The sequence below is a fragment of the Ahaetulla prasina genome, chromosome 2, assembly GCF_028640845.1.
Source record: "Ahaetulla prasina isolate Xishuangbanna chromosome 2, ASM2864084v1, whole genome shotgun sequence".
Classification (NCBI taxonomy): Eukaryota; Metazoa; Chordata; class Lepidosauria; order Squamata; family Colubridae; genus Ahaetulla; species Ahaetulla prasina.
The window spans coordinates 291,023,649-291,043,201 of record NC_080540.1 but is presented as its reverse complement, the minus strand read 5'-3'; the positions used below and the strand labels follow the sequence as shown (position 1 = coordinate 291,043,201).

At 44.6% G+C, this 19,553-nt stretch overlaps 1 protein-coding gene across 3 annotated transcripts in view; it reads right to left on the bottom strand.

The window, feature by feature from the left end:
- The window catches only part of ZBTB7C (zinc finger and BTB domain containing 7C), a 144,934-nt gene that overhangs the window by 43,222 nt on the left and 82,159 nt on the right, over positions 1 to 19,553 (bottom strand). Inside the window, exon 1 of one of the 3 annotated variants that reach the window (XM_058171008.1) lies at positions 503 to 591. The exons of the other annotated variants lie outside the window; for them this stretch is intronic. The gene's annotated coding sequence lies outside the window, so the exon portion shown is untranslated. Of the gene's footprint in view, positions 1 to 502; positions 592 to 19,553 lie in introns of those variants that run through there. 3 annotated transcript variants of the gene reach the window in all.

The window sequence follows — 19,553 nt, the reverse complement described above, 5'->3', positions numbered from 1 at the left end:
GAAGATGGCAGTAGACGGTCCCGTAAGTATCCCGGTCCTAAGCCATGGAGCGCATGGAGTTGCAGCATTCTGGGGTCACGTGATGCCTTTTCGCGACCTTCTGGCACTCAAAGTCAATGGAGAAACCAGACTTGCTTAACAACCGTTAACAACTGGAGTGATTCACTTGGCAAGAAAAATCGGGGCAAAACTTACCTTAATACATTTCTCACTTAGCAACCTAAATTCTGGGCTCAGTTGTGGTCATAAGTTGAAGACTATCTGTATCCCTCCCTCCCTCCCTCCCTCCATCTATCTATCCATCCATCCATCCATGTTTACCATAATTTCAAAAGTAATGAATGAACCATCCTTTTTTTAAAATTTAAAATTTATATCCCGCCCTTCTCCGAAGACTCAGGGCGGCTTACATTGTGTCAAGCAATAGTCTTCATCCATTTGTATATTATATACAAAGTCAACTTTTATTGCCCCCAACAATTTGGGTCCTCATTTTACCTACCTTATAAAGGATGGAAGGCTGAGTCAACCTTGGGCCTGGTGAGACTTGAACTTGCAGTAATTGCAAGCAGCTGCTGTTAATAACAGACTGCATTAGTCTGTTGAGCCACCAGAGGCCCTACTGTCCAAGATTCACTGTACTGCAGTGAGTCTTGGACCCTTTATGCACGGCAGGAGGGAAAGTTGAACACCTTTGATATGCGCTGCCTCCAATGTATTTTTGGCATCACCTGGCAGGACAAAGTTCCAAATAGCGCAGTCTTGGAACGTGCTGGAATTTCTAGCAGTTATACACTACTGAAACAGTGACGTCTACGCTAGCTTGGGCATGTCGTGAGAATGGCTGATGGTCGGATTCTGAAAGATCTCCTGTATGGAGAATTTGTGCAGGGAAAGCACCTCAGAGGGAGACCACAGCTGCGATATAAGGATATCTGCAAGAAGGACCTAAAGGCCCCGGGAATGGACATTAACAACTGGGAAACCTTGACCTCCGATCGTTCAGCTTGGAGGCTAAAGACGCAGCGCGGCCTTCTCCAATTCGAAGAGACATTTGTTCGGCAGGCTGAGGCGAAGAGGCAGTCCCGGAACCAGCGAAATCTGGGGGCTGGGCAGGAGACAGAATGTATCTGCCCTCAGTGTGGAAGGGATCGCCACTCTCGAATTGGCCTTTTTAGCCACACTAGATGCTGTTTTAGGATCTCTTTCCTGAGCATGATACTATAGTCTTTTGAGACTGAAAGATGCCAATGAATGAACGAACCGAACTACACAGATGTTGAACATAATAAGTCAAGGACTACCTGTACAACAGTAGCCCTCACAGGCTGGCAATCAACCCACAGCCAGCCTAGACGGGTTTAGGGTTTAAAATTCAAGCCCACAACGTGGAAGAAAAGAAAAACAACAACACAAGCACAGCAAACCGAGAACCTATTAATCCATCCAGACGCCCACTCCCTCAGTCACAAAGCATTCCAAGCCAGGCGGGCTGCAGCTCGTAAATCTCTGCACGTCCCTAGGAGCACCAACAAACCCAGGACCCCTCCCTTCGCTTTCTCTTTTCTCCTTCCTTTCACCCACCTCCACTCCTTCCCCCCCCCCAAACACACCCAAACACACCACAAGATTAGAGCCGGAGGGGAAACTCTTGCTATTGTCTTTCCTTTCGACATGTGGCATTCAGGCTCGGTGTGTTATTGCAAACCCTCCCTTGGACACACCCGAGACTATATTTGTGAAACCACAACCAAACCCACCCAGCCTCTGCTGCAACAGCTCAAGCTTTGCAATCCAGAGTTCTTTTCCAAGATTTATCTTGGTGGGGGGGGGAAACTGTCGAGATCCCATCCCGCTCTCCCCTGCCAGCTTCGGATTTCTCCATCGTGTGAAAACTGGGCTTCTCCCTTGACATGATTATTTAGTGCGTGATGAGAACACGACAGAAGAGAAGTCAACATAGACACACAAATCCAGTTAGTTATGTACAAAACATCTACGGGGGTATGGCGGTGGCCTCATAACTAGATGTCCAATTCAGGTCAGACCACCTCTGGTGTTGCTTCGTACAAATCTTCTAGGGCAGGAGTCGCCAACCCCTGGGCTGCAGCTGACTACCGGCTGTGTCCCATTTGGAAGGGGCCCGCACGATCGGTTGCCTAGCCGCAGGTAGCTCTGTTTGCACGAGTGGCAGGCCGCGTACACACACGCAGGTGTGCAGCTCGACTTGTGCAAGCGGTGGCCTGTCGCTTGCACGAACTGGTTCCTCTTCCCGACCTCCCTTCCCAGCCAGGTTGCTAAGCTGTACAGGTTGAAAGATCACTGTTCTGGGGAATTGGAAAACACACGTCGTGGGCAATCTTGCACAATATGTTGGACTGTTTGCGTATCAGCACCACAATCTCAACGAGGGGGATCTTTCCATCCCCACTGATACAGGGAAAGGCACTTCTTCCGGCATCGTGCGGAATTCTGCTCCATTGGGTCCAGACAGAGCAAGGCAGGTCAAAGCCAGGTGGTTTGACAGAGAAGGATCAATAATGGTCAGGCCATAAGAAAGGAATAGAGTAGAGTACAGAAGAATAGAATACAGAAGATTAGAATAGAATAGAATAGAATAGAATAGAATAGAATAGAATAGAATAGAATAGAATAGAATAGAATGAGTAGAGTAGAGTAGAGTAGAGTAGAGAAGAATGGAATGGAGTAGAATAGAATAGAATAGAATAGAATAGAATAGAATAGAATAGAATAGGAGTGGAGTGGAGTGGAGTGGAGTGGAGTGGAGTGGAGTGGAGTGGAGTGGAGTAGAGTAGAGTAGAATAGCAGAGTTGGAAGGGACCTTGGAGGTCTTCTAGTCCAACCCCTTGCTTAGGCAGGAATCGGTCTATCATTTCAGACCAATTGTTATCCAATCTTCAGACCAATGGTTCTCCAAGGACCTTGGACCATTCCTCTCTCCAGGCCTTCTCAGGGGTTAAACTGGACATATGTTAAGTGCATGGCTGTTTTCCATGCTGGCCTATAGGATTTCAATCTCCCTTTAAAGAGAGGGGAAAAGTGAAAGGGAATTGAAATGTTGTGGGGCACAGCACCCCATTTCAAGGGTTGGTCTGTCAGCTATATCCCATTCTGGGATACTTCATACCCTTGATTTATGACCACAATTGAGCCCCAAATTTCCACTTGGTAAGCAAGACGGCGAAGTGAGTTTTGCTCCATTCTACGACCTTCCTTACCACGGTTGTTAAGCGAATCACTGCAGTTGTCAAATTAGCCACGCGGCCGTTAAGTCAGTCGGCTTCCCCACTGACTCTACTTGTCAGAAGGGGATCACACGACTCCAGGGACGCGGCAACCGTCATAAATGTGCAATCGGCAGCTGAGGGTTGGAATTTTTTGATCACGCGACCACGGGGCTGGCTCCTCCCACGGTCATAAGTGTGAAACTTCGAAGGGTCGCCGTAAGGAAACAACTAGGAACAGGAGCAGGAAATCTGAGATTTTTCTCCTACTCTTCAGAACAGAATCTCAGATGGCCAGACAAGGAGCCAAACAATTGGAAAAGCGAGGGAAGGGCTGCACTCCAGTTTGTTCCCTGATGCAGGAAATGAATAAAGCAGGAACCGCCTGACCCTCTAGCAGCAAACATGCAATTTTTGGACTTAATTGCATGCTTCCATGTAATGGGATGATCATAACAAGTAGGTTCGATTTGCTAAAATTTCTACCCGAGTCGTTCCTCTTCCATATTTATACATCCTGGCCTCCCTCTTTGCCCATAATTTTAACACTCCCATCGGGTGGGTGCGGACAGCTGTGGAGGTCCCTGTCGTTTTCTTTTTGGGAAAGGGACAGAATTAAATGCATATCAGCCGAGAGGGACACTGCAACAGAGCGACGGGTCATCCTCGACATACAACCATTCGTTTAGTGACCGTTTAAAGCAGCTTAGAGCTGGTCTCACCCTGAAGACCATCATAGCATGCCATAGCCACAGGATCAAAATTTGGGGGCCTCGCAACCGGCATGTATTTAATGATGGTTATTTAATGATGGTTGCAGCTTCCTGAGTCAAGCAACTGATCGATCGATTGATCGATCGATCTATCGATCAATCAATCAGAATAGTTCTGGAAGGGATCTTAGAGGTCTTCTAGTCCAATCCATTGCTCAAGTAGGAAATCCTCTACCATTTCAGACAAATGGCTGTCCAGTCTCTTCTTAAAAGCCTCCAGTGGCTAATTGTGCTCACTGTTAGGAAATTTCTCCTTATTTCTAAGTTGCTTCTCTCTTTGATTAGTTTCCATCTATTGTTTCTTGTCCTGCCTTCAGGTCAGGGGTGGTATTCAGCCGGTTCCAACCGGTTCGGACGAACCGGAGGTTAATTTTAATCTGGTTCGCCAAACTGGTTGTTCCAAGGACTGGCTGACCCTGTCCACCCCGCCCCTCCCAGAAATCTCAAGTGCAGGGCATGCGCGGAAGCTCTGGGAGAACAAAAAACGGGCCTACCGGAAGTCTAGAAACGGGCCTGTTTTCAGCCTCTGGAGGGCCTCCAGTGCCTGGGGGAGGCTGTTTTCATCCTCCTGGAGGCTTGAGAAAAGCCACCAGAGCCTGGGGAGGGCAAAAATGCCCCCCACATGGTGCAGGAGGCCCAGTAGCCAGGAACTGGGCAGTGAACCAGTTGCTGAAATTTTTGAATCTCACCCCTGCTTCAAGTCTTTGGAAAATAAGTTGACCCCCCCTCCTCTTTGTAGCAACCTCCCAAATACTGGAATACTGCTATTAGGTCACCCCTAGTTGACTCAGCCTTCCATCCTTTATAAGGTAGATAAAATGAGGACCCAGATTGTTGGGGGCAATAAATTGACTTTGTATATGATATACAAATGGATGAAGACTATTGCTTAACATAGTGTAAGCCGCCCTGAGTCTTCGGAGAAGGGCGGGGTATAAATGCAAATAATAAAATAAATAAAATAATAAATAAATAGTCCTTTTTTTTTTTTACTAGACTAGACCAATTTTGCAACGTTCTTCATGTGTTTTAGTCTCCAAGGCCTTCAATCATCTTGGATGTCCTCCGAAAGTTTCCCAACCAGCTTCCAACAAGCAAAGAAAATGGGGTGGGGGACAGATTCACTTAATGACTATGTGGTCCACTTAACAACGGCAGTGATTTGCTTAACAATCAGGGCAAAAGAGGTTATAAAATCGGGCACGACTCACTTAACAATGGGAATTCTGGTCCCAAATGTGGTGGCAAGTCGAGGACTATTCCCTATATTGATGTTTATTTCTCTTCTCCGCTAAGCTTCTAGAACAGAGGTGGGGAACCATGGCCCTTTTATGACTTGTGAACTTCAACTCCCAGAACTCCCATTGCCGTCTCAGGAGTTCTGGGAGTTGAAGTCCACAAGTCATTTTTAAAAGGAACATGGCTCCCCAGCCCTGTTCTAGATTAAAAAGCTGCCAAATATAGAAATGGTTTATTTGCTCTTCTCAGAGGCTGCGGAAATTCAAAGTTGTCTCACCTATTAATGTATTTAATCAAGGGCTTCCTTGATCCAATTGCTATTTTAAGAAAGATGACCTGAGAAAGGGAACTACAACCTCTTTATATCCTTCATGTTTTGACTGCCAGTAATCCAAGTAATCTTTTTGAAAGATGCTTATCTTTCACAGCGCACCATGTTATGACACATGCACCCCTCAGGATATCTGTCGATTTAATACCAATTTTAGTGTTACTATTTATTTTTATTATTATTTTATTCAGAATGTTCAACTATAAACTCCAAAAAAGGGGAATAAATACAAAAACAAAGCAAACGTAGACAAAAAAACAACAACAGATGTGCATAAAAAGAAAATAGATTGTCTCCCCTGGTTGAATACTGGTAAGTGTATTTCAAGAATTATTCTATTAGTGTTATTATTTCATATAATCTGTCATATCGCTATTTTATTGATTGTAAGCTGCCTAAGATTGCCTATAGACGAGAAGGGTGGCATATACATTATTATAGTATAATTAATTATATTATATTAGAATAACAGAGTTGGAAGGGACCTTTCTTCTAGTCCAACTCCCTGCCCAGGCATGAAAGCCAGATGGGTGTCTTTGGGCCAATTACGCCCTCTCAGCCCATCCTACCTTAAAGGGTTGTTGTTGTTGTGGAGAAAACAGGAGATGACAGTATTAGGTATACCAAAGCAATATTTAAAATAGATTTAAATAGATAATTTCAAAAGGCAGGATAAAAACATAACCACTGTTAACAATGTCTACGGAGATTCTGTCAACCAGGTCATGGTTGTCTCAAAGGTGCTTTTTCAAAAGGCAACTGGACTTTGTTTTTTCCGTGAAGACATTTCACTTCTCACCCTAGAAGCTTCTTCAGTTCTTACTCAAGGGAAAAAAATATAGTCCAGTTGCCTTTTGGAAAAACTACCTTCGAGAACCGGTGCTGATAAAACTTCCTAGGTATGTTTGTGAAGTCGCAAAGTCTTTATCTTCGCTTAGAAAGGATTTTTCCCCAATATATTCATTTTTTAAAAAAATTTCAGATCTGTGCTGAAAAATCCAGAGAAGTCTAAATGTCACAGGAAGGCTATCGTCCGAGTTTTGTTTTGCTTTTTAATTTAAAAACACACACGTACACACACAAAACACAAACTGAGAATTTCCCCTGAAAATACCACCGGACTCCCGTTTCGCCTGTGGTGCTAACCGGCTATTTCAAATGGTGACACGTGTGTGGGAGGTCAGCCGGCCAGAATCCACGCCGGCCGAGTGGACCGCCAGATAAAGGGCATATGGAACTGAATTACCAACCGTGGTGCTCAGGAAGGCTCACAAATTGCACACTCCCTTCCCAAAATTACAGGGGTCTGCTTTGGGGGAAAGAAGGAGGGAGGCCGGGGGGTGGGGGGAAACAGAAGGAAACTCACATTGCAGCATGCGAAATAAGGAGTTAACGGGATCCTTTTAAAAATAGAGAATTTTTCAGCTGGGAAAGGGGAAGAGGACTCGGTTTGGTTCCCCACCCACCCACCCTTCCCCAAACTCAGGAAAACAATCATTGTCCCTGGCAATGAGGCACCTCTCACAGCTTGCCCGGGCAATGAGGTTCTCTTCCTTTGGCTCCGTCCTTCAAAGGAACAGGGAGGAGAAGCCGTGGCCCAAAGAGACAATGAGTCCTGTGTCTTTCGCTGCTGATTCATCCGCCTCACCGCAACCCACTTGGGGCGGAGAGCAGCTGTGATTAGAAGTGCTGCATCAGCTATTTCAGAAAACCAGGGCCTGTGTGGTTGCGCCGGCCGTGCAGGAGGGCCGGCTATCCAACGGGCTTGGCTGTTCCTAGGCCAATCGATACCATGGACAGGGCAGCTTCCATTTTTCTTGCTAAGAAAGGCCAGCACCAATGGGATACGGAATACAGAAGAGCAAAAGTTGGAAAGTCTTGTAGTCCAGCCTCCTGCTCACGTGGGAGACTCTATCCCACTTCAAACAAATGGCTGTCCAATCGCTTCTTAAAAATCTCCTTCGGAACACCCACAACTTCTGAAGGCAAGACATTCCGCTGGTTGATTGTTCTCGCTGTCGGGAAATACCTCCTTTAATTCTAGGTTGGATCTCTCTTTGATAAACTTCTATCTGTTACTTCTTCTCCTGCCCAGAGGTTGCTTTAGAGAATAGATTGACCCCCTCGGAGTTGTATTTTTAGCTCAGGGTTGCTCTCTGAGCTTGGTTGTTGTCTTGCAGACGTTCATTACCCATCTAGGTAACACCATCAGTGCTACAAGGGAGTGGAGTTTGCTCTCTTGTTTATACACAAGTGATTTACCTGTCATGTCGGTGGGAGTGTTCTTGGTGATTCCTTAATTAGGCTATTATTTGCTTTTTGATTGCTTGTCTGAGCTGGTACTGTAGAAAACAATGCTCCAATCAAAGAACTATCACAATCGAAGAAACAGTAAACAACTGCCTACTTAAGGAATTACCACAAAGAAAACAACACTCCCACCAACACTGAGAACCAGAGCATATAAAACATTTGCCAGACCAATTCTTGAATACAGCTCGACTGTCTGGAACCCACACTTCATTTCGGACATCAATACAATTGAACATGTCCAGAAATATTTTACAAGAAGAGTTCTCCACTCCTCCGAATACAACAAAATACCTTATGCCACCAGACTTGAAATCTTGAATTTAGAAAACTTAGAACTACGCCGCCTTCGATATGACTTGAGTTTAACTCATAGAATCATCTATTGCAATGTCCTTCCTGTTGAAGACTACTTCAGCTTCAATTACAACAATACACGAGCACACAACAGATTTAAGCTTAATGTTAACCGCTCCAATCTCGATTGCAGAAAATATGACTTCAGTAACAGAGTTGTTAATGCCTGGAATAAACTACCTGACTCTGTGGTCTCTTCCCAAAATCCCCAAAGCTTTAACCAAAAACTGTCTACTATTGACCTCACTCCATTCCTAAGAGGTCTGTAAGGGGCGTGCATAAGAGCACAAGCGTGCCTACCGTTCCTGTCCTATTGTTTCCTTTCGTTATATCCAATTAATATAGTTATTACATACTCATGCTTATATTGTATAGTTATTTCATGCTTATGCTTATATATACTGTTGTGACAAAAATAAATAAATAAAATAAAAATAAAATACACCACTTCTTTTTTAGCATGGATCATGTTATCTAGTTGGATAATAAATGCAGGCAAACAAGCCAGCTCAGAGAGCACAAAGCACCCCACAGTTCAACCCTGAGCTACAAACGTTCTCTTCAATTGACAATTTTCTTCTTGTTGGAAATACATTTCAAAAGCAAATTCTCATTCATCGAATCCAATTGGAATGGATACAAAAGGCGGCCAGATGATACCATGGACAGGGCAGCTTCCATTTTTCTTGCTAAGAAAGGCCAGCACCATTGGGGTATGGAATATAGAAGAGCAAAAGTTGGAAGGTCTTTTAGTCCAGCCTCCTGCTCACGCGGGAGACTCTATCCCACTTCAAACAAATGGCTGTCCAATCGCTTCTTAAAAATCTCCTTCGGAACACCCACAACTTCTGAAGGCAAGACGTTCCGCTGGTTGATTGTTCTCGCTGTCGGGAAATACCTCCTTTAATTCTAGGTTGGATCTCTCTTTGATAAACTTCTATCTGTTACTTCTTCTCCTGCCCAGAGGTTGCTTTAGAGAATAGATTGACCCCCTCGGAGTTGTATTTTTAGCTCAGGGTTGCTCTCTGAGCTTGGTTGTTGTCTTGCAGACGTTCATTACCCATCTAGGTAACACCATCAGTGCTACAGGGGAGTGGAGTTTGCTCTCTTGTTTATACACAAGTGATTTACCTGTCATGTCGGTGGGAGTGTTCTTGGTGATTCCTTAATTAGGCTATTATTTGCTTTTTGATTGCTTGTCTGAGCTGGTACTGTAGAAAACAATGCTCCAATCAAAGAACTATCACAATCGAAGAAACAGTAAACAACCGCCTACTTAAGGAATTACCACAAAGAAAAAAACACTCCCACCAACACTGAGAACCAGAGCATATAAAACATTTGCCAGACCAATTCTTGAATACAGCTCGACTGTCTGGAACCCACACTTCATTTCGGACATCAATACAATTGAACATGTCCAGAAATATTTTACAAGAAGAGTTCTCCACTCCTCCGAATACAACAAAATACCTTATGCCACCAGACTTGAAATCTTGAATTTAGAAAACTTAGAACTACGCCGCCTTCGATATGACCTGAGTTTAACTCATAGAATCATCTATTGCAATGTCCTTCCTGTTGAAGACTACTTCAGCTTCAATTGCAACAATACACGAGCACACAACAGATTTAAGCTTAATGTTAACCGCTCCAATCTCGATTGCAGAAAATATGACTTCAGTAACAGAGTTGTTAATGCCTGGAATAAACTACCTGACTCTGTGGTCTCTTCCCAAAATCCCCAAAGCTTTAACCAAAAACTGTCTACTATTGACCTCACTCCATTCCTAAGAGGTCTGTAAGGGGCGTGCATAAGAGCACAAGCGTGCCTACCGTTCCTGTCCTATTGTTTCCTTTCGTTATATCCAATTAATATAGTTATTACATACTCATGCTTATATTGTATAGTTATTTCATGCTTATGCTTATATATACTGTTGTGACAAAAATAAATAAATAAAATAAAAATAAAATACACCACTTCTTTTTTAGCATGGATCATGTTATCTAGTTGGATAATAAATGCAGGCAAACAAGCCAGCTCAGAGAGCACAAAGCACCCCACAGTTCAACCCTGAGCTACAAACGTTCTCTTCAATTGACAATTTTCTTCTTGTTGGAAATACATTTCAAAAGCAAATTCTCATTCATCGAATCCAGTTGGAACGGATACAAAAGGCGGCCAGATGATATCGTTGACCTATTAGCAGTCTTCCAATATTTAAGGGGCTGCCACAAAGAAGAGGGGGTCCACCTATTCTCCAAAGCACTTGAAGGAACAATATGAAGCAATGGATGGAAATTAACAAATCTAGAGCCAAGGATAAATTTCCTGATAGTTAGAACAATTAATCAATGGAACGGCTTCCCTCCAGAAGTTGTGGGTGGAGGTTTTCAAGAGAAGATTTATTTATTTATTTATTTATTTTATTTAACAACAAGATTGTTGTGGTCTGCCAGCAGCTCGCGGACCTGGCAACGGAATCAGACAGTGAGGAGGCTGTGGAGGAAGATGGGCCAGTCCTGGAGTCAGAGAAAGGCCCAGACGAGGGCTCTGCGTCAGAGGCAGAGATGGGAGCAGGGCTATCTGGGAGCGATGCATGGACCCAGGAGCCTCCAGAGGCGGACAGCAGAAAGGCAGAGGAACAGGAGGAGCCTGTTCCTAGTGCATGCATGTGAAGAGCTGCCAGAAGGCAAGAGCAGCTGAAGAAAAAAGGACCACTCAGGAGTAAGGCCAGAAGATGATTGGCCCCTCCCATAAAGTTTAAAAGAGCAGCAACGAGCCATTGGGTTCTTTGTGGAAAAGCAACGTTGATTTCCATGCTTCTTGTCAGCGTCTCTTGAACTTTGTGGGGGTTTTGCCAAGAGGTTGCCAAAGACATCAAAGGTTGGTGATAAGGCTGACGGACTGGTTACTAAGAATTTTGTTTTGGACTAAGCTGAGAATGAATGAATTCTCAGCTGTTTTAATAAAATAAGTTTGTTGAGGACTGAATTGTGTTTAGTAATCACTACTTGGGCCTTGGTCACAACAAAGATTGGCTAACCATTTGCCTGAAATAGCGTAGGGTCTCCTGCTTGAGCAGGAGGTTGGACTAGAAGATCTCCAAGGTCCCTTCCAACTCTGTTATTGTGATGATGATGATGATATTATTATTATTATTATTATTATTATTATTATTATTATTATTATTATTATTATTATTATTATTATTATTATTATCACAGATACTACAAAAATAATGGCTGGTTTCTTTCAAACAACATCTCCCAGTTTGGGGCCGTTTTAACCAATGGCTTTTGTGAAAACATTGGTTGGGTCCTTGCTTCTTGACTGCATCCATAAAAATGTTGCAACATTTTATACCAGGGGTCTCCAACCTTGGTCCCTTTAAGACTTGTGGACTTCAACTCCCAGAGTCCCTCAGCCAGCAAAGTTGAAGTCCACAAGTCTTAAAGGGACCAAGGTTGGAGACCCCTGCCCTAAATTGTCCTACCATCTCAGGTATGCTTTCAGATGCTCTCCTGTTCCAGGTGTTGAAATATAATTCAGCCCACAAAATTCAGCCAGCTGCAGTGCCCTTCTTTATCACCTTAGGCAGAAAAATATTTTGGATCAACCCTTCAAAGTCTGTTCTGGCCCTCAAGACTTAACAATGCAACCCAGCTGACCATCCAAGGTAAAGTTAAGTGGAGCGGAGCCAAGTTAGCTACGCCTTAATTGCATGCCAGACCAAGATTCAAGATGCACAAACTTCCTGGGTGGTCCAACAGGCAGAGAAGAAAGGCCTTAGATTTTCTCAGAGGGCAGAGACAACCTTGAAGGCAAGGCAGGAAGGAATTCATAATCTCCCTGTCACAACAGTTTTTTGTTTTTTAATTTTCTGAGTGTTAACAGGTAGATACTTTCATCTTGGAAGTTCTAGCTCTGGGGTGTCCAACCATGGCAACTTTTAAGACTTATGGACTTCAACTCCCAGAATTCCCCAGCCAGTATGGTTGGACACAGGGATGGGATTCAGCCGGTTCCGACCGGTTTGGGAGAACCAGATGTTAATTTTAATCTGGTTCGCTGAACCGGTTGTTCCAAGGACTGGCTCACCCCGCCCACTCCTCCCCTCCTCTTCCCAAAGTCTCCATGCGACCCTTTTTTGAATGCCAGGTAAGTGCAGGGCGCACACAGAGGATCTGGGAGGGAGAAAAATGGACCTATCAGAAGTACCGGAAGTCTGGAAACTGGCCCATTTCCAGCCTCTGGAGGGCCTCTGGAGCCTGGGGGAGGATGTTTTCGCTCTCCTGGAGGCTCCAGGAAAGCCTCCAGAGCCTGGGGAGGGCGAAAATTGGGCCTACCGGAAGTCCGGAAACGGGCCCAATTTCGGGCTCCAGAGGGCTCTGGTGCCCAGGGAGGCCATTTTTGCCCTCCTGGAAGCTCCAGGAAAGCCTCTGGAGATGAAGAAGCCAAAAATGCCCTCCCCGTGGTGCAGGAAGCCAAGTAGGCCACACCCCTGTGGCCACACCTCCCAGCAACCGGGCAGTGAACCGGTTGCTGAAAGTTTTCAGTCCAACTCCTGGTTGGACATCCCTGTTGTAGTTTCTATCCAAGCATAGCTGGCAGTAGTGAACCTACTGAAATGGGGTTACTTAGGAGTAACAGTCTGCTCCTTAATAGGTAGTTCTACACTTACTATCATTTTGAGTCCACTATTACAATTGTAAGCTGTGATGGTTAAGCATGTGTGCCTGTGCCTGATTCTAAGACCATTTTTGTGGCGTTTGTAAAGTGAACGTGGCAGTCGTTAAGCAGACGTAGTGGTTCTTAACTAAGCGCTGTGAATATTAGGCAAACCCACTGCTCTCTATGGGGCGTTTTTTGCTAGAAATCAGAAGTAAACACTGGCTTCCAGCAAAATCATCATAAAGTGTAGTCAATTGATCATGGAATGCTGCAAATGGCTGTAAGTAGGGGCCAACTGCCAAGTCCACTGTTCTGTCCCCCCTCACCTCCGTCCGAGTGATGGCTTAATTAGCCGGCACGATCAGCTCTGGCAGCAGAATAGCGAGGATCTGCCAAGTGTCTCTGTTATCTCCCTCGATGCCGATGAGTCACCCAGGAACAAACAGTACTTCAGCTCTTAGTTAAGCAGTTAATTTGCCTGCTACGAAGAGGCACAGCAGCTCTTGCTGCCTTTATATCCTGTGGGGTGTGGCTCCATGACTCAGCACTTCCTAGGGCTGCCCCACCCCTGCTTCTGTTGTTCCCGCCTCTCCTGCCTACGAAACCTAGGGTTCACCCAGGCCTGATTGCCATCAGCTGGAGGAGGGAGAGTCAGGGGACGGAGGTCTCGTTATCTCCTCCACCTGGCCTGCCTCTGGCTCCTGGAGCTGAGCCAGGGAAGCCGGTGCTCCCAAGGTAAGTCCTGATGGCCCTTTCCCCTCACTTTCCAAGTCACTTTCTGGCAGGAGGCCTGGCTCGGGGGGCGCAGACACAACATCCACCAAATGTGATCACCAGATTGGGCGGTGGGAGAAGGAGACATCTGAATCCAAATTGTAAATCGCTGATATAATTTCAAATATTGTAGATCAGGGGTCTCCAACCTTGGTCCCTTAAGACTTGTGGACTTCAACTCCCAGAGTCCCTCAGCTAGCAAAGCTGGCTGAGGAACTCTGGGAGTTGAAGTCCACAAGTCTTAAAGGGACAAAGTTGGAGACCCCTGTTGTAGATGACCAGGCTGAGCCTGAGGGAGGAGTCAAACGCATCATAAGTCACAAGTCCCTGCGCACCTGCAAGAGTTCTAAGTCCAGCCCACCTTGAATGATTTTCTTATCTCCCACTTATCTCCCTTGACTGTTAGTTGGTCAGATTCTTCTAGAGAGCATAAGCTTGCAATAAATCTTTATACTAACTTGAACATACTGACTCTCCTGATTTCCCCAGCGCTTGACAAATAATCAGTCATAAGCCAAGGACTACCTGGATCCATTCAGTGTACCTGGAGCTTTCCTGAAATTTGGAGGTCACTTTTTTTAAAAAACAGATGTACTTATTTAATTCATTTATAATTTTTTTTATTATCACCTCTTTTTCCTAAAAATGTAAGTTGGTCTCCTCTGCCTTTTGGCGTTTAATGACATGATGTGACTCTCTTACGGGCCAGGCAGTCGAAACACCAAATGGGAATTTACATCTATGTATTCTAAAATTTCTGAACCAGGGCAAAGGGCATGTCCAACCTGTTCTAAGCCCAGTTTCTCAGTCATATCTATTTGCTAGTCCAACTTAGCCCCCATGGCCTGTTTCAGTGCTGCAACACAATTGCATCTATGTAGGAAGGTTCTGCTGTTAGCCAGTCGATTAAGGAGGGGTTGAGGTTTCGGGAGAATAAAGATTTATTGTGAGGCCTGACTGATGGTTTGTGGAGTTAGGACTGTTCCAGCGGTAAAATGCTACTGGTTCGCATCGGTTCGGGAGAATCGGTAGTGATAAAAACTATTGGTTCGGGCGAACCGGTAGTTAAAAAAAAGCTACCGGTTTTTCTGAAGCGGTATTTCCGGTATTTTCTGAAGCGGTATTTCCGACAAGCTGTGCCGCGTGATTTAAAATCACGATTTTAAGTTGCACTATTTAAAAATAGGAAATCCTGCTTTCTAGTGAATCTAAATTGCGCAGCACAGCTGTCTCCCCCTCACTGTTCTACTTATCTTCCCAAACCTCCTTTTCCGCGTGAAGCACGTATGACGCATACTGAGCATGCACGCACACACAGCGTGCATTTGGTGCATACAGTGCATGTGTGCACAGCATGGAGTTTGGCATGCACTGCACATGGGCGGGCAGTGAACCGGTGGCAAACGGGAGAAGATTTCACCACTGGACCGTTGCATCCTGGGCTGAGGTTGTTCACAAAATTGTGTAATCTGCAAAATCTAGCCAGCACTGTATCTGTAAATCAGCACAGCAATGATAGTAAAAGACGCTGAAGATAAAGACAGATCAGAAGCCAGCAAATAAGGAAGCAAGCATTGTGTGTACCAACACTGTGAGGAGGAGGAGGAGGATGGTAATTTCCCAGGAGGGAGGGAGCTCATTACAGAAAGGGGGATGAGACAAGAGGCAGCACTGTCTGGACTTGGATAGAAGACAGAGGAATAGCCACTCCTTAGAATCTTCCAGGGTAGATTCATTAGGGTGAGAGTAGTATTGATTTAGTCTGGCAAGATTCAGTCTGTTGTGTGTTAGCAAATAAAGAACTGAACTTTGGCTTAATTGTTTCACATTGTTCTTGGGCTCAGCCTCACAAATACAGGGGATAGGTCATTGTCAGGAGACCAGAAATCCAAGCAAACTGAAATCTTCTTCATGAGTAACCAGATAGTTAATGATGAGGGTGAAGGTTCGTTCTCAGAGCTTGTGGGTTGGTTTGGGGATGTTTCGTTACCAGGCTAGGTACCGGTAACATCTTCAGTGGAGTTTAGGGGATGTCAGTGTTCCTCTGATTGTAAAGGCTTCAGGTGTGGGTATGTCAAGCGAGGGTCTGGTGATGGGTCAGCTCTGGGTCATCAATTAGTCTAGCGATGGGTCTTGTGATAAGGAGATTACATCAGGTCGGAGTCATTGGGAGATGAACTGCTGGTGGAGGGGTTTGGGTGGTTTGGTTGAGGGTCGGTGCTGACTCTGTTTGGCTGTGTGGTTGATTTGGATTCTGAGGGGTTTGTAGGCTGGTTGTGGGTCAATATATCACATGAATTAATGGTCTATCTCTTCTTTGGACTGAGTGCCCAAAGCACGCTTGCGTGCTAATGCGCATGCATGCACTCAAACCCCCAAAATGCAATGTGTGCGTGGACCCCATACATCCGCCCCGCCCCCAGCACATGTGCATGTGCCCTCCACACATGCCCTGCCCCCGCACGCACATGGCATGCCCCCCCTGCACGTGCCCTGCCCCCACCACATGCACAGCAGAGACCCAAAAACCAGGTGGCTGGTGGGAGACGTACGTGCATGTGCAGCGAGATGAACTGGGACAATGGCTCGCGTGCCATCAGAGAGGGTTCGCCATCCCAGGTCTATCTTATCTATCTTATCTATCTATCTATCTATCTATCTATCTATCTATCTATCTATCTATCTTCTATCTATCTATCTATCTATCTATCTATCTATCTATCTATCTATCTATCTATCTATCTGTCTGTCTGTCTTCCATGTATTTATCTATCTATCTATCTATCTATCTATCTAATTTGCCACTCATCTCATACTGAAATTATTCTGGGCAGCATAGACATTAAAACATTAAAAATCTTAACATATAATATCTGGCATTCCACAAGTAATTCCATCTACAGACACATTGACCTACAACCAGCCTACGAACCCCTCAAAATCCAAATCAACCACACAGCCAACCCATGCGAGGACCCCACTTACAACCACTTAACCGCTTAACAACAAAGAAGTTTGGGAAAATCGAGTGAATCATGTGACCAACATGATATATGATCGTCACAACCTACGACTATAATGGGAAGCTCCATTACAGTCATATGTCGAAGACTACCTATACAGTTCTATGATCTGCAAAGGTTTGATAAGAGTGTTGCGTTTGGATGTTGTTGTTGCTGGAACACAAGTTGTTGGAAGAAAATGACTTCGATGCATCCTGATTGATTCTGGTTTTGAAGACTCCAGCTTACCATGGGGCCAACCCTGTAAACCATTTTCAGACCATTTCTTGAGTAGCATGTATTTATTTCTTCCATGGGGAAAATTCTACAAGGCTCCCAGTGAGGTTTTGATCAAATCCAGACTAGCTCAGCCCAGAAAACTAACAATGTAAACCATCAGATCCTGTTATGGGTTTCCTGGGTTTACCCGGGGGATTAATTTAGAACAAGGAAGTGATTGCCAAGACAGGAAACGATGCCAAAAAAACAATATCCACCAGCAACAATGATGCCAGATTTATATATTTTTTTCCTTTTTTCAGAAAAGGAATGAACATTTTACACAATTCAACCATTTTTCAGAGGAGGGAAAAATCTATTCTGGTAAAACATCCAGTTTCAAATTCAATATTTGAGCCCGTCTTGAAGGCGGCTTCCTAAATAAGAGTTTATTTTATAGCCTCTAAAGCAGGTTGAATTCTGGGATAATGAGGTTCCTGCATTTTAAAGAGAGGGAAACATCTACAGGCAATGAATGATTCAGCCCAATTCACACACACACACACACACAAAACCCCCTGGCTTTTTAAAAAATAATCCAAAGCAGGTTTTTTTTTGGTAACTGGGAGCCTTCTGTTGTATGGCGATTGTGGTTGACTTTCCAGACTGAGAACTCTGGGAATTGCAGTTCCTATGAAAAGTTTTTGCCTTTTGGTACTGTCCATGGGATTTTCAGATTTTAGTGACAGATTTTATTTTCCTGGGCTTCAAGATCACCGCAGATGGGGACTGCAGCCAGGAAATTAAAAGCTCCTTGCTCCTGGGGAAGAAAGTTATGGCAAATCTAGATAGCCTACTAAAAACTAGAGACATCACCCTGCCAACAAAAGTGCATATAGTCAGGGCTATGGTTTTCCCAGTTGTAATGGACGGCTGTGAAAGTTGGACCGTAAGAAAGGCTGAGCACCAAAGAATTAAGGTCTTTGAATTCTGGTGCTGAAGAAGACTCCTGCAAATCCCTTGGACTGCAAGGCGATCAAACCAGTCAGTCCTAGAGGAGATCAACCCTGACTGCTCTTTAGAAGGCCAGATCCTGAAGATGAAACTGAAATACTTTGGCTACCTAATGAGAAGGAAAGACTCCCTGGAGAAGAGCCTAATGCTGCGAAAGATTGAGGGCAAAAGAAGAAGGGGACGACAGAGAACGAGGTGGCTGGATGGAGTCACTGAAGCAGTCGGTGTGACCTTAAATGGGGATGGTAAAGGATAAGAAGGCCTGGAGGAACGTTGTCCATGGGGTCGCAATGGGTTGGATACAACTTCGCAACTAACAACAAAGAAAAGTTTGCAAAGCCTGAGGAAACCTGATGTAATGGGAATGGGAAATCCCATATCCTTGCAATTCAGCTCCTCTCCTCCTCAAAAATAAAATTGTGCTTTTGTTGGTACAAAATAGCAGGGTCGTTGCCAGGTGTTCCAGAAATATACTGGATACTAAAATAATATATGTGCATGTTAAATTCGGCTCATGGACCCCCATCAGAAGAAATGTCAAAAATAGGACACGTGTTTGGAATGGGAGAAGGCACATCAGCTCTCAAATTCAGCCACACCATGTGACAAAATTGGGGTAGAGGCCAGGGGTGAAATCCAGCAGGTTCTGACAGGTTCTGGAGAACCGGTAGCGGAAATTTTGAGCAGTTAGAGAACCAGCAAATACCACCTCTGGCTGGCCCCAGAGTGGGGTGGGAATGGAGATTTTGCAATATCCTTCTCTCAGGAGTGGGGAGGGAATGAGGCTTTTGCAGTATCCTTCCCCTGCCACGCCCACCAAGCCATGCCCACAGAACCGGTAGAAAAAAATTTGGATTTCACCACTGGTCCTCTCCTGAAGGTCCTAATGGAATAACTGGGAAAATTCAGAACAAAAACAAGCTTAGTTCTATCTCTGTCTTGCTCCATGTGTATTGCAGATAGTCCCTGACTTACAACCATGTATTTAGTGACTATTCAAACTTATGCCATTGAAAAAAGTGACTTATAACCAATCCTCAAACTTACGACCAGCGCAGCATCTTATTATCATTACTACTGTTTGTTAATTTATGATTTATTAAAAGGATTATGATTCCTCGCAGTAAGCCAGATGTTCGTACTGGATCTGGCATTTTTGTCTGCCTGTGGAATCCTTTCCAAGGAGCCGGGATAGACAGATGTGGATGTTTGATGGTGTTAGAGATATCGTAACAGGATTATTACGTTTTTTATTTATTAAAGGCATCTTATTGTTATTTACTGACTCCAAGAGACTCTCGGTGGCTTACAACATCCAAATATAGAATTAATTAATTAATTAATTAATTTTATTTATTTATCAGTTTGTCAAACATGTACAAGATAGCAGGTATGAATATGAACATGGACATGAATGAGGTAAATGAATACAAATAAATGGAGACAGTAGGGCAGGGAAGGTAGGCACGCTAGTGCGCTTATGCACATCTCCTTTACGGACCTCTTAGGAATGGGGTGAGGTCCGCGGTAGACAGTTTGAGGTTGAAGCTGTGGGGATTTGGGGATGAAACCACAGAGTCAGGGAGTGCATTCCAGGCGTTGACCACTCTG